Source organism: Blennius ocellaris, assembly GCF_963422515.1.
Source record: "Blennius ocellaris genome assembly, chromosome: 4".
In the NCBI taxonomy this organism is placed as follows: domain Eukaryota; kingdom Metazoa; phylum Chordata; class Actinopteri; order Blenniiformes; family Blenniidae; genus Blennius; species Blennius ocellaris.
In genome coordinates this window covers 25,272,180-25,287,992 of record NC_137653.1, presented here as the reverse complement: position 1 = coordinate 25,287,992, position 15,813 = coordinate 25,272,180, and the positions used below count along the sequence as shown (strand labels likewise).

Below are 15,813 nucleotides of genomic sequence, written 5' to 3'. Positions count from 1 at the left end.
TATTTGCGTGTCAGCTGCAGTGGTAGTGCACGTGTCTGCTGTGGGGTAAGGCAATGATGTGAAAGTGTGTGTGTGTGTGTGTGTGTGTGTGTGTGTGTGTGTGTGTTCGCTGATCATGAATGTGGCTTCCAAGCGCTTCCTAAGTGATGTGTTTTGTTTACCTCCATCTTCCCAACCCCCCCCCCCTTTCCATGCTCCATCTTTCCACCGCCAGACGGAAAACTGTTGTTGTCACTTGTACGACTAATAGTCTTTGGCACGCCAAGCGAAGTCCCTCGGCGAACTGGGTTTCATCTGTTCCTCCACTGTTTGTTAGCGCGCATACGTGTGTGTGTGTGTGTGTGTGTGTGTGCGTGACGGGGTTCTTGACATAGGTCAGGTCTCGGGAGGCTGAATGAAAGGAGCAACTCGACTGTTTGGGCCTCGTCTTCACCCCTGGCGGTGACGCTGCAGGGATGAAGGGAGGCGAGGCCAGAATAGAGAAGAGAAGGATAAAGAAAAGAGGTGAAGAATGAGGAACGGGTTCGTGCTCCTGGTTCGGGTGGTTGAAAGAGAGGGAGGCCCTGTGGTGATTCTAAAGTCTGGAGACTCCGGGTCGTCTGAGGAACCGCACCGTCAATGCGTCATGAATGATCCGTCAGGTCAAAATGTTCCTTCCCTCGTCTTCCTATGTTGCTCCTGCTTCTGACAATACTTCACTTTTCTTGGATGGTTTTTATAGTTTTGACTCCAAATCTTTAACCCAACTAATGTGTGACCTTTCTCTGCTTAAAACTTAGGAATTTGGTAAATCTTTCTTCATACAACATCCCAAGTCGCTCAATTCTGGACAATCCAGATGACCTCGGGTCTAAAAAGTAACTGAGAGGATGTCTCCAGTCAATATGCCATTTATTTCTGTACATAGTCCAAATTGCATCCTACGTCTTCCTCGTGGCTTTGACCTCAGTTTTTCCTGACCCTTTGCCTCCACATACACACTTTTAAGGATTCATGCATTACTCCCCTTCATGTAACATTCTAATTTCACTCCCATTGCCCAAAAGAACAGTTGCGGAGAGATCAGCTGCTCAAAAGTCGCTTGATTGCACAGAAAAAACTAATTGTCTACTACGTGCATTGAAACCGATGTGTGGCTCTGTTACCAGTGATTTGATCCCATGACCACCTCAAAACAAAACACATTTATTAAATATTCTTGTTTCGTTAGATTAAAGCTTGTACATTTTCATTTGACGACACACCAGAGTCACACCATCAACACACGAGTCCATAACTTTTGTCTTGTTTTTCGTCAAAACATTGCGACACATATATTAGTCCACAAACTGACAATAGAGATTGTGTTGGATTACACAGACTCGCTGTTTGACTTTCTAGAGTCAGTAAATATTTTTGATCATTAAGCAGACAAAATGTGAAATGTGAAAACTACAAACAGTCATAGTATAATTGCATCACTTGGTCAAATCTTCGGTCGTGGCTGTTTTTCAGTTTCCTCCAAAGCTTCGGGGTTTGTAACGACGCCCAACGAAGGCTCGAGTCATTAACAGTTTTTGCAGGCCTACCTGCGGCATCCGCACCGTCTATGTTTCGTCCTGACGTGACTTCAGTTCACTCAGGACTCAGTGCAGCATTTTCAATTCAGGGATGGGGTTGATTCCAGTTCGACGCTGTACGAAAGACGTTCGAGATTCACGAGAAGAAAAACAACAACAACAACAAAAAACACTCCGAAAATATGACCGTCCTCAGTCAAACAAATACATGCAGAGGTTGATAAACCAGTGATTATTTTAAAATCTTGCGGAAGATTCTGTTTTGGGAGAGATTATGATATCCTCCGAATAGTCGGATCTCTTTTTGCCGGTGTGCCATTCTGTTTCCAAGGTGGTGAAAACAGTTGGTCCTCCTCTTTCTGTTGGCCAGTGTGCGGTCCGACACGCAGCGGATCAAAAGTCGCATGTTTAACGGGTGGAGGAGCAGGTAACGGAGGGACGGCTCGGCTCCGGAGCCTTCGCAGCACGGGGCGGACGGACACATTTCTGAATGTATATTCATTACGCGAGTAGAAGCCAGCCATTTTGTTCCTGTTCGCCTTGGTCGTATGCGCTCGTCTCGTGTTGAGACACACAAATGACTTGAAGTGTTTCTGTAGGGATGGTACAATAACGCTTTCATGTTTTAAAACCTGTTCACAACTCCAGACCCCTTCAAACACTGCCGCGCTGTGCATTTCAGCTCCAAGTGTGTGTGTGTGTGTGTGTGTGTGTGTGTGTATGGCAAGGAGGGGTCAGAGCCCGGGGAGCAGCGAGACAAAGGCGAAGGCGAACAATATTTTGACATCTCATAATGTGTTTGCGCGTTCCCTCAATAGGAGACGTTAAAATATCGAATCCCGCGCTGAGCCCATTGTGTTCCCAAGCGACACAGTAATTACAGTACAATCAGATTAACGCTTTTTTTTTTTTTTTTTTAACCCTACCCATGAACAGGAAAATAATGCAGCTGGAATGTGAAACAGAGCAGCAGGGATGCACAGCCAACAGATTTCAGCTGCAGGGATGAGATTCAGCTCCTTCTCCACCAACGCTAAGCTGTGCGTTATTTCCATCGGTGCAAATGGGTGTGTGCGTACATATATTTGTATTTTTGGTGTAGTTAAAAAAAAAAGTTAAAAACAATTGTGACTGTGAAAAAATGGACATAGTAAATTACAGCAAGTCTCTAATTGTGGTTTTGAAAATCATTGAGGGATTTAATAAATTCAACAAATGATTTAAAGCTGCAAATCAGCAATTATAAAAATAACGGCATAGCAAATCTTTTTTCCCTATCAATCTTTGCTATATGAAAAAAAAAAATACAAAAAATAACCTTTCAGAAAATAATGACGCTGCTGCCAAACTGAATACTTATGATGAACAGGTCATGTTTCTAATAATACCAATCAGTAATGAGACACTACACAATATCAAAATATCCAAATGTTCATGGATTTTAATTGTATGGAGACCACCAAGGATCAAACAAATTGACCTGTTCAGTATGACGCAGAATCTTTTATCATTAGAATAATTTTCAGGCAATCACATGAAATAAAACCAAAGTTAATACCTGCTACCTTTTCAGATCAGGTCAAATTGAGCCTCATTGTTTTGACTCAACAAATCTTTTGGTTTCAACTTTTTTCCCAACTCTATCTATCTATCTATCTATCTGTCTATCTGTCTATCTGTCTATCTGTCTATCTGTCTGTCTGTCTGTCCGCAAGAATACCGAGACCAAATCTAGCAAAAACACGTTAAAGCTGTCGCGTAATTTTAGCTATTACTCCCATCATGTTGACCAGTCATGATCTAAGAGTAAAAAAAATGATAGAATATTTGAAAAAAATATTTGAATGAAAAACGGGTATTTTCAAAATTCAAATTTTCTGGGTTGAGTTTTAGTTGTTTGCCAGGATTTTCCAAACTATATTTTCTGTGCCAAAACATTTCATATTGGCGAAGCAAATCTTAAGAATTTTCTCAACCGTATAAAAATATGTGTGTACCTTTGATTGGAGACGGGCTGTGACAGATCAGATTTTTTAAGATGAACAGATAACAGTCATCCATATTGCTGTGGTTGGACGACGTCCCAAATTAAAAACTGTACAGTATTATTTGTTTGTTTTTTTACAAAACACAAACTTTGTATGCTAGCAACAATCCAGTTGAAGAAAAAATATGAGACAAAACATAACAGTTATCAAACTGTTATGTGTTTGAGTATATCATTGGTTTATAGGTTTGTATTTATTAGTTAGATGCAGAGTGTTACGATGAGCAAAAACTGGAGAGGTACTTTACACCCATGCTAACTCAATATTTGTGGTTCATATTTAGCAACAATGATAGGAATGAAAAGTAATCCCAAACGTGGCCTTTACAGAGGGGATAACTGGCTTTTCTTTTCTTTTTCAACAGTACACATAGTTACAGATGTAAAGCGAAGAAAAAAAAATAGTGTTTTATTACCATGCTTGGCTAAAAAACATCCGAATCTCACTATAAAGTGGACCTGATCTGGTAAATATCACCAGTTATGTTTCTACATGTAATATCTTCATGTAATGTTATGGAGCATTTACTGTATATCATATTTTTGGGTACAAAGTGGTTTTGTTATAAAGTTTCACAAGAGATGTGTCTTCATGTACTGATATGATGCATTAGTTCCGAGACACATTGGACGATTTACCTTTACCTTTAAAATGTGATGCTACATTTGGTTGCATGTATTCATGATCAAAGTTATTCCTTTTGCTGCTTGATGCTTATGTTTGAATGTTATTTCAAAGTATCAGTGGGGACAGAACTACTAAACATACACAATCTGTTCAAAAATAATCTATTCAATTCCCAGTGAATCCAATAGTTAATTGTTATTTAAAGTTAAGCACGTGATAGATATCTGGATTGTTGTAATCGTACAACACATTTGGTTTTAGGTGATTTATTTGAACAACACAACTTCTTTGCGGAGTCTGTGGAATCCAGCAGTGATGGAGATCCGCAAATGTTTATCGTGGAAATGATGCCAGCTTTAATCGCACGGGTGAAAACGGCAACAACATTTACAGCGCTGGTCAGGGATTTTTGTTAGAAAGGTCACAATTAGCGCAACAAATCAAGCTTGTTGAGCCTTTGTCGTGCTTTCGGTTCAAAAGAGGCAGCGATATCGGCCAGTGTTAGCAGTGTTTACAGTTTCCACGAGCCCCCCAACACACAACCAGGACAAGGAAAGTCCGTCATGTTGTTTTCAGCTCCGCAGAACACTGAGATTATAAAATTGTTTAAATTGACCTTATAGCACGACACAACATTACGCGTCATAAGGTTAACGTAGGGCGGAAAATGCATTTAGCTTTAAAAAATATATATTTCCTTACTTTTAAGACAATATTTTTATAAAGGCTGATTAGTCAACATAATTCATTTCTTAAATACGTTTCAGAAAATGTTCATTCTAACAGTTGTATAATAGAAAATTGTCACTTTTTTAAATAGTAAAAGGCAACTCAAGATAAAATAGAAAATAAGAAAAATCGTACATTATATTATGAATGTTCTTCCTCTCAAAATGGACACAACCTTAAAAAGATATATTTAAGGATTGCATACGATAAAATAATGTATTTTTTTGTCGAACAAAATTTTTTGGTGTTTCAACTCAACTCAACTTTATTTATAAAGCACTTTAAAACAACGCAGTACACAGACAGGAGCAGGTAAAAATATAAAATGAAATAACAACGCAGAATAAAAAACAGTGGAGAACAATAAAAACAACACAAAACAATAAAAATAACTAAAACTTAAAAAAAAAACAATGAAAGTCAACCTCTCAGACTGAGTTAAAACCAAAGAGAAAAAGTATGTTTTCAGAGCGGTTGTAAAAACAGGAAGCGAGTCGGACTGTTTGATGTGCAAAGGCAAGTCGTTCCACAATTTTGGGGCTACGACTGAAAAAGTGTGATCGCCTCTCTGCTTCCTCTTGGTCTGAGGGACAAACAACAATGACTGATCTGCCGACCTCAGAGAGCGCGAGGGAGTGTTCGGCCGGAGCAGATCGGTTCAGATCGGTACTGTGGGTCCAGGCCATGAAGGCATTTAAAAACAAATAAAAAGTATTCTAAAATCAATCCTACGACGAACAGGGAGCCAGTGAACCGATGCTGAAACTGGTGTGCTGGTGTTTTTTGGCTCCTGTTAAAAGTCAAGCAGCAGCATTTTGTATCAGCTGAAGACGTGAGAGTGAAGCCTGGCTGAGCCCAACGGGAAGTGCATTGTAATCTAAACCAGTGGTTTTAAAAGCATGGATTAAAATCTCAAAGTGTCCTTTTTTAATCTCTGTACATGTTTTTAAAAGCTATAATCAGTATTTAATTTACTACATGCAATTAAAATTGGTTTTGATTCATAAAAAAATTGATAGATTTACATCATAATTATGAATTTATACATTTCAGTTGTTTTCAACCTTTCTTATTAGCGATATTTACACACTGAAAACCTGCAGTGTTTAGGTTTTATTGAAAGTTGTATTTTTCTAGGTTTTTTTTTGTTTGAAGCGAAATTGAAAACATCTGCAAAATTAATAAATGCCAATATCCCACAAAACAGTCAAAAACTAAGTTTGGGGAAAATTAAATAGTGCAAAAATTATATGGAAATACGGGACCTAAACGTAAACACAAATTGGAGATTTGAGGGAATTTCATTTTCAATTCTATTTTTATTTCCATTTTATCGGAACAATGAGCGAAGACTGGATAAAAGGGTACGGAAGATGGAAAAGGAAATACTATCAATAAAGAATAAGTTAATTACTGAGGGACGAACTGTAACTAATTGTGTAATAGTTACCAAGGTTGTAACCAAGTGTCTCAAAATATTCTAAGATGTTTAATCAAAAATAAATAAATAAAAGCAAATAATCTTCACACCTGATATTTTAATTTCAGGTACAATTTAACAATGATCGTATTGTATTTTATTTGATATATATATATATATATATATATATATATATATGTACTTTGGATCTCTTGAAACTAAATATTAGTATCGCATTTCTTTTGTTCCTTATTTATTTCCATTATTATTTTGGAGTGCAAAGTTGCTTAAATATCATAGGAAGCCACTTTTCTTTTGCTGCACGAAAATCTAGCTACTGGAATTTTTGTAGTATTTTTTTATTCAAAAGAGTCAAAAATATTGTTAACTTTCATGATATTGTCATTCAAAAGGTCTGAAATAAAACCTTTTTCTTGTCATACTGGTTTTATAGTTTTGGTATTTACTGGAAACAAAAACATATTCAGTCATATACGTATACACATATTCCGTGTGTAAAAAAATATACGAATAAAAATGAAATGTTTCCTTATTGCCAGACAGCACATTTTTCAAATATTACAAACAGCTCATGATGTAAATGCTGCATTCAGTGAGTCATATTCTTGTAGATCCGTGTGCTTTTTAATGAGAAAAAAAACTGTCAAACCACAACGAACATCAACGTAACGCTGTATTTTTAGTCCAAGGTGGTTAATTTGTCATCCCTTATAAAGCTGCTCATGTCTCCAACTGTAGTAAATTCACATTAAGCTAGCAGCGGTTGTTTTTCACCAAGTTATTTGAACTAATGTTGGCGGGGATGAGAAATTGCGGCGTTTTGCCTCGGTGTTCTCAGTCGGTGGCTGCTGTCGGACAATCGGGCTGCGCCACAACCTTGGCCGAGCGTGCACGCACCAATCTCGATACGCCATTTTCTCAAGCTTCCGTCGAGACGAAGACGTCAGTTAGCGCTAGCGCCATTGGTGGTTTCCCTCTGAGCTTCATCTCCCCCCCCCCCGCCCCCCTCCCCGTCATGTCTGGCAAGCAGCCATCCCCAATTCAACTCCCTCACACCGCTGCGATTCCCCGGCGAGGGCAGAGGGACTGTTCCTTCAGGTTGTTGTCAGCAGCGAGAAACATGAAAAACCCCATGCAGAGTGCAGGACTCACTGTTAATGAGCAAACTGTAGGTGGACGATTATTACCACATAACTCTGCTGTGGGAGGACCGACGGGGCAGCGAGGACTCGGAAAGAGAAGAGGGGAACAACGGTAGCAGGAGAGACCATTTCTCTCCTTTTTAACAGTTGAACATAGAATTTAGAAGAAGCAGAAAGGGAGAGGATTTGATGCGGCTGGAGGAGTGCTGAGACAAATCTGTTTCCCTGAGAAGGAAAAATAGAGCTTTTGATTTTGACTGCTACTTGAGTCGGCACTGCTGTTTGTATTGATCTCTCCTCAGTCGATAGAGAACCTGCCTAATGTTTGGCAACATCAGATAGACATATACAAAGGATGAAAAACTTCTTTGAGAAATGATTGTAATTAATGTCTTGCAAGGGAAACCTTTTAGCTGCTCAGAGACACTCCAGTAAGCATTCTCGGTACGTGGGCAAAACCTACGGCCAAAAAGACACACAGGCTTCATCAATCAATGTTCCCGGCTTCTTCCTTTGTCTGTTTTTGCTCAATCACTGATAGTGTTCAGTTCACAATCCTTACCAAAACATCAGGGTTGTCTGTTTAATATCTAATCACATGTTTCACTCAACTATTAAAATTCAGGGTTTATCAGTTTTTCATCAACTACAATAACCGCGGTTAGTTTTAATGCATTGCTGTGCAATCCCACCACCAGCTATCACGACAATTTAGCAGTACAAAATGGCTTTTTTTTGTACCAGATCTGGATTTTTTTCTTGGCTTAAGCTCGATAGTGAGAGTTTCCAGCGTCATCCCGAGGGGGCAGAGGCTGTAGGTGCATTAAAAATCCAGTGAGGGCATGAACTTTTCCCTCCTTCTGTCTTGCCGGATCGTCTGAACAAAGGTCCACGGCCGGCCCCCACCTTCTTTACCTCCAGGCACAGGTCTTTATAGAGACATCAGCCTTGTTAGCTGGCTGTCTACTGAAATATAGAAGCTACTGGATCAATAGGACCGGCTCTGCCAGTCCTGCCCGGGCTGAAGCCGGGCCGGGGCCTCGCACAAAGGCAGGGGAGGCCTCTCCCGGGCCCCCTTTTACACCGCATTAACGGGAGAAGACGTCGGGGCTTTGGCCCAATTTCAGCTGCTTCCCGCGGCCGTGTCATTGTGTAATTCATGTTCTTCGCTCTGCTCGCGAGTGTGCGGGAACATTCCTTGCCGAGAAGGCCAAAGGGACGAAGCCGAAAGAGCAAGAGACGGTCTATGCAATGCCTGATAGGTCTGCAATGGCCTGGTGTTGTGGTGGTGTAGCACATCCCTCCTGGAGCGAGGGCTCTGTGATGTTCCCTTCATGGGGACTGATGAATGACGGACTTCTGGCTCTGCTCCTCCGTTACACATTGACAGAGGACCACAGCAAGTGACTGATACAAAGTCGGGGCTGTTTGATGGAGGGATATGCTGGTGGAAGAAAAAGCGAGAGGTAGAGAAATGAAAAGAGGGTCGCAAAAAAGAGAACAGAGTGAGGGGGAAAAAAAAGAGGAGAGGCTGCCGTCTTAAACGCATCTCTTCAACGTCCAATGGCGGGCGTCTTTATCAACACCAGTGGAGAGCGAAGAGCTGATAATTCGGCGCTCTCAATTCCCTTCAATCCATTAAAGGATTTAAATGTTCATTAAGTTTAATAGAAGCCCAGAGAAGGTCTAATATGCTCTGATAAACGCCTGCAAACCTGCCAACCTGCTCCAATTGCTGCGGCAACAAAGAGCCATCCAACTAATAAGGTCAAGCTCAAAGTTTGTGCTTGGCTCACTTTGTGAAGAACGCTTTCGTCTGAGTCACAGTCGCTCCGACGCCAGCGAGCCGAGAGCTCCGAGTGTGAATTCAAGTCCTCTTAAGTGAATGGTGAAATGGCTTACTTATCGTCGCCTTTCAGCGCGACCCATAAAGTGCATTCCTACAGATCCCCATTTTCTGACCCGACGCGCCTCTTGGAGGGAAGACGTTGTCCGTCTCTATATGCAGACACTTACCAGAGTGACTCAGAGGGACGCTTTCTCCTCGGCTAGTTTGGGTAATCAAAAGCCGCTGGGCTTCAGAATCATCGCAGCGACGGGGGAAAACCGCTGCGAAAAAATTAGCCTTGAATAGATTTGATCAAATAAAGGGTGATAACCGTGATAACTTGCTATTTGATACAAGAGGCAGCATTCAAACACCTTTTCTTTGACGAGCAAATCAATAAATAGACATGTTTACATGACAAAATGATTTTCTTCTTTTATTTTTTAGAGGGGAGTCTTTGGTTGTGGTTATCTGTGAGGCGTTTGCAAAGAATTCAATTTCTTGGTCATGTGTCAATCCGTATTTAGCAAAAAGCTATGTCCTCATCCACTATCCCACAGTCTTAGAATTCAATCTTTCCTCTCATCTGCTCTGTCATCGCCTCCGATGCAATACACTCTGGTGTCGTCGTTACACCAGGAACCACAAGGAACTTCCTCAGCTGCATGTAAGAAATGTATTGTCTGGAAAAGGATAAATAAATATGTAAAAATCAGGAGTAAATGTGCAATTTTTTTATCCTAATAATTTTTTGCTACAATTAACTATATCAAATTAACCCAAAAGTCAAAGTCCCAAATCCTTATTTTAACATGCCTGAGATAAACAATAAAGATGATAAAGATTCCTCATCACCTAACTAAAGACGGCAAACATATTTCTTCATACACTGACAATGTTCTATGTTCATACAAATCAAATACATAATGTTGCATTTATTGGTTTTACAAATGTATAATCTGCAAAGAAATCTACAAAAATACACTGCTTAGTTGAGAAGGCATAGATTTACCGCTGCCAGTACGATGTACTTTAATCAAAAACAGTGAAATCAGCCATCGGGTTCATTAATTTTCCGTATTCAGAGCTCCTATACATCAAACTCAGAGTAATTGACATACAAACAGCCTTTTTTGTACATCGCTGACCTTATATGATTAATTTGCAGTGTTTTAACACGGTATTCCACTCATTACACATTATTGGTCACGTCTCCACTATGTCGTAAGTATTAATTGCATTGTGATAATACACATAATTGTAGCATTGTCGCAGGTAGCACATAATTCATAAAAAAACATAATTCTATGAATTAATGTGAAATCAAAAACACGTTTAGAAAAAAAACCCAGGATGAGTAGAAATTATTATATTGTAAAGGGGGGGGGGGGGGGGGAAATCAACATGATAACATAATGGCATGTCATATGAATCCAGATGATGAAAACCAAACTGCTAAAACAAAAAGTAAAACAAAACAAAAAATTTAAGTTTTTAGTAATTCGTGACTCAAAAAGATGATGTGTATTTTCAAACAGTACAAAAGGATTACAAGCCCCAAATTAAAGACGGCCTTTTTCTTGTGAAAAACTATACAGAATCCTTGAGTTTTTAAGCTTTTCATGAAACATTTGATTATTTCTAGACCAAAAGTGTCAAACACGAGGTCTGTGTGTCAAAACTGTCCCACAAGAAGCTCCAATCTGGCCAAATCACCGGGAAAATTGTAGATAGTTCAAGGAATATATATGTGTATATATATATATATGTAATTTTTTAATTTTAAAATTTTTTTAACAAATTGCTTCGGAGTACCAGACAACACTGAGACTGGAGCTGAGATACCAGTGATGCTGCCATGAACGCTCCCTGGCTACTATCAAACGAGCCTCAAATCCACGCCGTCGGGGGGAGTTTCTAAAAACACCCAGAATGCAATGGCTGTAATTTGCCCCAGAAGGTTTCATCAAAATTGGTCCTTTTCATCAATTCTTTAGATTTTTGTGAAAATATTGACACTTTTACCACGTATATGCTAAGTTTAAATTAGCGTTATTAAATTATTAAAGTTACTATGGCTCTATTTTACCGGTCTGAACCACTCAGGATAAAATTGGGCTGAATGTGGCTCCTGAAGTAAAATATGTTTGACACTTCTCGACGGACCATTGAGCAGATCACCGTTTAAGAGCTGGCAGACATTTTATTTCAGATTGTCGTCCGACATTTTGAGACCGCGAACAGAAACGAGCCAAACCGATCCGGAGCGCTCGCACCCTGTGTGTAATATCTGACACACAGTGAGCAACTCTCTCCTTCGGGACAATTAACTGCTTCAAAAACGGGTGAAAATGTGATATCGTTTTAAAATGTGCCCAGTTTCTTCCCCAGCATTTTAAATTAATTTATAAATGAATGAATGGTTTAGTAATTCTATTCTATTCTATTCTCGTCATAATTCAACACAGAAAAAATACTGACACCAACAAATAGAGTAAATGTAAACTGGTGGATTATTTATAGCCTAGCCTATGAATAACTTAGCGTATGTGCAATTTAAAAACAACGGGCCATAAAAACCCAAACAAAACTGAACAAAGATCTCAGAACACAATGATAACATAATGGATGATAATCCATTTCTCTCATCATCAGTCGGAGCCGGAACTCGTCATTATTCGAGTGACGTTTCACTTAATCACTGAGAGTTTAGCTTCCAGAAGAGAAACACATCAGTACTGTACATTAGTTCTTTTTAATCTAATAGCTTTTTTTTTTTTTTTTATGTAGTTTGATTATTATGTTAATATTACTATGTTAGTTTTATACACGTTTCCCTAAATCTCAGCTTGGTAGGACGAACTGTGAGGGGAAAACTTGAGAATAGGTAAGCTTTTTGCACCGAAAACAGATTTTGATATTATCTGAAACACCGTGAGCGTGTGGGTCCAATTCTCTGCTTCGAGACAATTAACTGCTTCAAAAATAGATGTAAATCCAATCTTGTTTTTAAAATGTACTCGGTTTGACTTTTGTCAAATCTGCCCTTTTAGTGTGATTGTATTTAAAGACCCACAAGGCAGAAATTCACCCAGTATGAAGATAAAATGATCATTTTATTCAAAAGTAAAGTAAGTTTTACACAAGACTTTACTTGTGACTTGGGGTTTTTTAAGCAGGACGTGTCAGTAAAGTTAGCACAGGCAGAACTGGCCCGCGGCGGCCAGGCGGCCATTGCTCTCTGGTTATTCCAATCACTGGAGCCTCCAATTGTTCACCCTCTGACAGGGGGCTGACCCTCCTGTTTTACCTTTCTTGTGATGCGTCGTTGCTTGTAAATCTGCCGATATGCTCAAATCTTGAGGTTAATGGACATCGACAACATCTCCGGACACTTTATTTACCTTGTTTTACCTTGTTTTACCTTGTTTTACCTTGTTTTACCTTGCAGCTTGTGAAAGCGTCGCTGACGCTTCCCCAGTCTTTTCATTGCGTCTTCACAGACGCAGCCATTTCTTTTGTCCTAAACTTCCACAGCAACTACAAGCATCAAGAGAATACCTCAAAATCCCTAAGTTATGTTCCTCCTCTCGCTGAGATTATGAGATTAGGTTTTGGTAGCTGAAGATCTTTGTTAAACGAACTCAGACTTCATAAGTCTGAGGAAGTCTTGAGAAGGAGAACTCCTCATGGCATAAGCTATACGAGACTGGACAGATATTTATGTGTAATTTTGCTTTGCTGGTGGGGGAGGAATCAATATGAGGGGCTAATTCCATCCTGCACCTGCAGCGCCGGCTCGGTGCATATTGGAGCGCTGAGAAATTAAAAGTGCTCCTTCACTGTGAAGTCTCGGCCACTTGGAGCACTTTTAATTCTGCCGGGAATCAACTTTGCCATCTTGGCTTGTGCAGATCTGAGCTGTGAGATAATGTGAGCAACATGTGCACTAAAATTAAAAAAGGTTTGGAAGGTTCATTACAGTTTTCCCTGTGAGACACGTTGCTCTTCGTTTGACAGAAAAGGTCACAGGGGCTCTTTTTTTTTTTTCTTCCCTCAAACCAGAAGCTGCTGTCGATTGTAGGATCAGAAACATATTTCATCTCTTCTGGTCACAATCAAGTACCATTCAATGGATTTACTGGTGCAGCTGTCAATGGTCACGTGCGATGCATCAAAGGGAGCATTTTATGTGAAAAGAAGCAGTTAAGGTGATATTCAAATGTGTGTGTCGTCTTTACGGACATAATCAATAGAAACTGATAGAAACGCCGCTGTCATTTCTTCCAGATGTTACCAGGTGACAGCTGATATTATTTCAGATCTCCTCGATCTATAAACACATTTGACGTTTTCACAGTCAGTCTGTTGAACCTGAGGGAAAACCGTCCGGGGTTCAAGAGACACTTTAACGAAACATCTATCTATCTATCTATCTATCTATCTGTCTATCTGTCTATCTATCTATCTATCTATCTATCTATCTATCTATCTATCTATCTATCTATCTATCTATCTATCTATCTATCTATCTATCTATCTATCTATCTATCTATCTATTCACTCATTTGTTGGATTACATTCAGACGTTTTCACATTAATCAAAATGTTTCTTTCTTTCTTTTTCTTTCTCTCTCTTTCGTTCTACAAATATTGATTGATTTTGTTCAGCTAAATTCTGACATTTTCATTTTGATCGATGATTCATGTTGATTTATAAACCGACTGTCACATTTATTTATTTTCACAAGTATTTGTTGATCCTTTTTGTAGGATTATATTCTTCTACTTTAGATCAATTATTGTTGATGATAATAAGGTCTTTGCTCGACAAGCTTGATTATTTCTCAGATTTGAACAGAAGTTATTCCGGTCAATGCGTCCTGTTTGTGAGCGTGTGTCTCGTTTGTGCTTCCAGCCTCCAACCGAGGCCTCAACCGCCCCCCAGTGAACTTCACTGAACCCCTCATGGGGCAGGTCGTCACACTTAGTAACTTCCTTTGCACGTTTCTTTCCAAACTAAATCCAAGATCTGTGAAGTACTTTCGAACAAAGGTGACGCATTGTCACAAAAATCACAGCAATTTCTGTGGTAAATGTCTCACAATCACACAAATACTGTCCTGCGTTTGCCTTTTTGTTTTGTCTAAGTATTTAAAATACAAAATATTTGCTTCCATGCAATGTGATAATAGTGACTTATAAAACATCTAGTTTCAACTTGTTTTATACCCTTAATTGTTCCGTTTTTGGTTCGTTCACCATCAGAGAGAAGGAATTTATTGTTACAGAATTTAGCAAAGTAACTGTATTTCATGATTTCTTTACATGTACAGGCTGCAATAAAAAAATGCTTTCATGGTTGACATGAGGGCATAACTATTGTATTAAACTGAATTAACCGTCCCTGCTGAATGTTCCCCACTTCATTTATTGACTTGAAGCAGCAAGACATGTGAAAGTGAAATACTAACATATTACACAACATATACATCTATCATTAATTTAATGTCGACTTTAGCAGTATTGAAAAGACTGATTGGAATGTGTATTAACTGTAAACCCTATATAACATTTTAAATTGTAAGTATAAATAATAAAAATGTGTCATTAAAGGAGTCTGCATTGATTAACTGATATTAACTGCAGACGACAGAAAATACGAACCAGGGAAAAAAAAAAAGAAAATACACGACCTTGACTCCGCTGGTGTAAATTAAATGACAAATTCCTTCTGTTTGCCTCAATTTGACATGTTTTTCAATCATTTTAAAACGAATACAGACTTTTGCACCTAACTTTAAAATTAAATACAAGAGGAAGTCTTATCTTTATTATTCAAATCACCAATGAACAACTTCATTTGACCGCAACAGAAGTGATTTGAACCAGTTTAACCCCGCTGCCTCAATCTGGACCGGACTGGCTCTGGTAATGGTAAAACTAACGGCGCTCGCTAGTTGTAGCGATGATGTAGCGAGCCACAAAGTGAGCGAGATGGAGGCTGATGGATTCCTCCCGGCGCCTGTTTCCATAAGGAAATAATGCATTTTACACCAGTAATCTATCCATATATCACAGCCCTGATGAAATTAATACCTGGCAAGGGAGCCGTCATGCCCGCGGGTGGGGGGGGGGTGACTGGTGGCAGGTCTCAACTGATGGAAATCCACACAGGTTGTATGTATTCACACACACGCACACGCACACGCACACGCACACGCACACGCACACACATACACACACACGCTTTCTCTGCAGGGACAATTTTAACGCCTTCTACGTCCAAAGAAAACTGAGGTGTTGCGTGATGGTGTTTGGAAACTCGATTCCTTAAACTGACTCAAGGGTTTTTTGAGTCGTTCATCCAAGTGAACCGGGTGTCTGAATCGTTTGGGCCTGTTGCACACGCCCACCATTTCCACCCTCTCCCGGACCT

At 39.5% G+C, this 15,813-nt stretch overlaps 1 protein-coding gene across 1 annotated transcript in view; it reads left to right on the top strand.

The window, feature by feature from the left end:
• Positions 1-15,813, top strand: part of epha8 (eph receptor A8) — a gene marked incomplete at both ends in the record, with an annotated part of 166,565 nt that overhangs the window by 451 nt on the left and 150,301 nt on the right. The gene's annotated exons all lie outside the window — the stretch shown is intronic.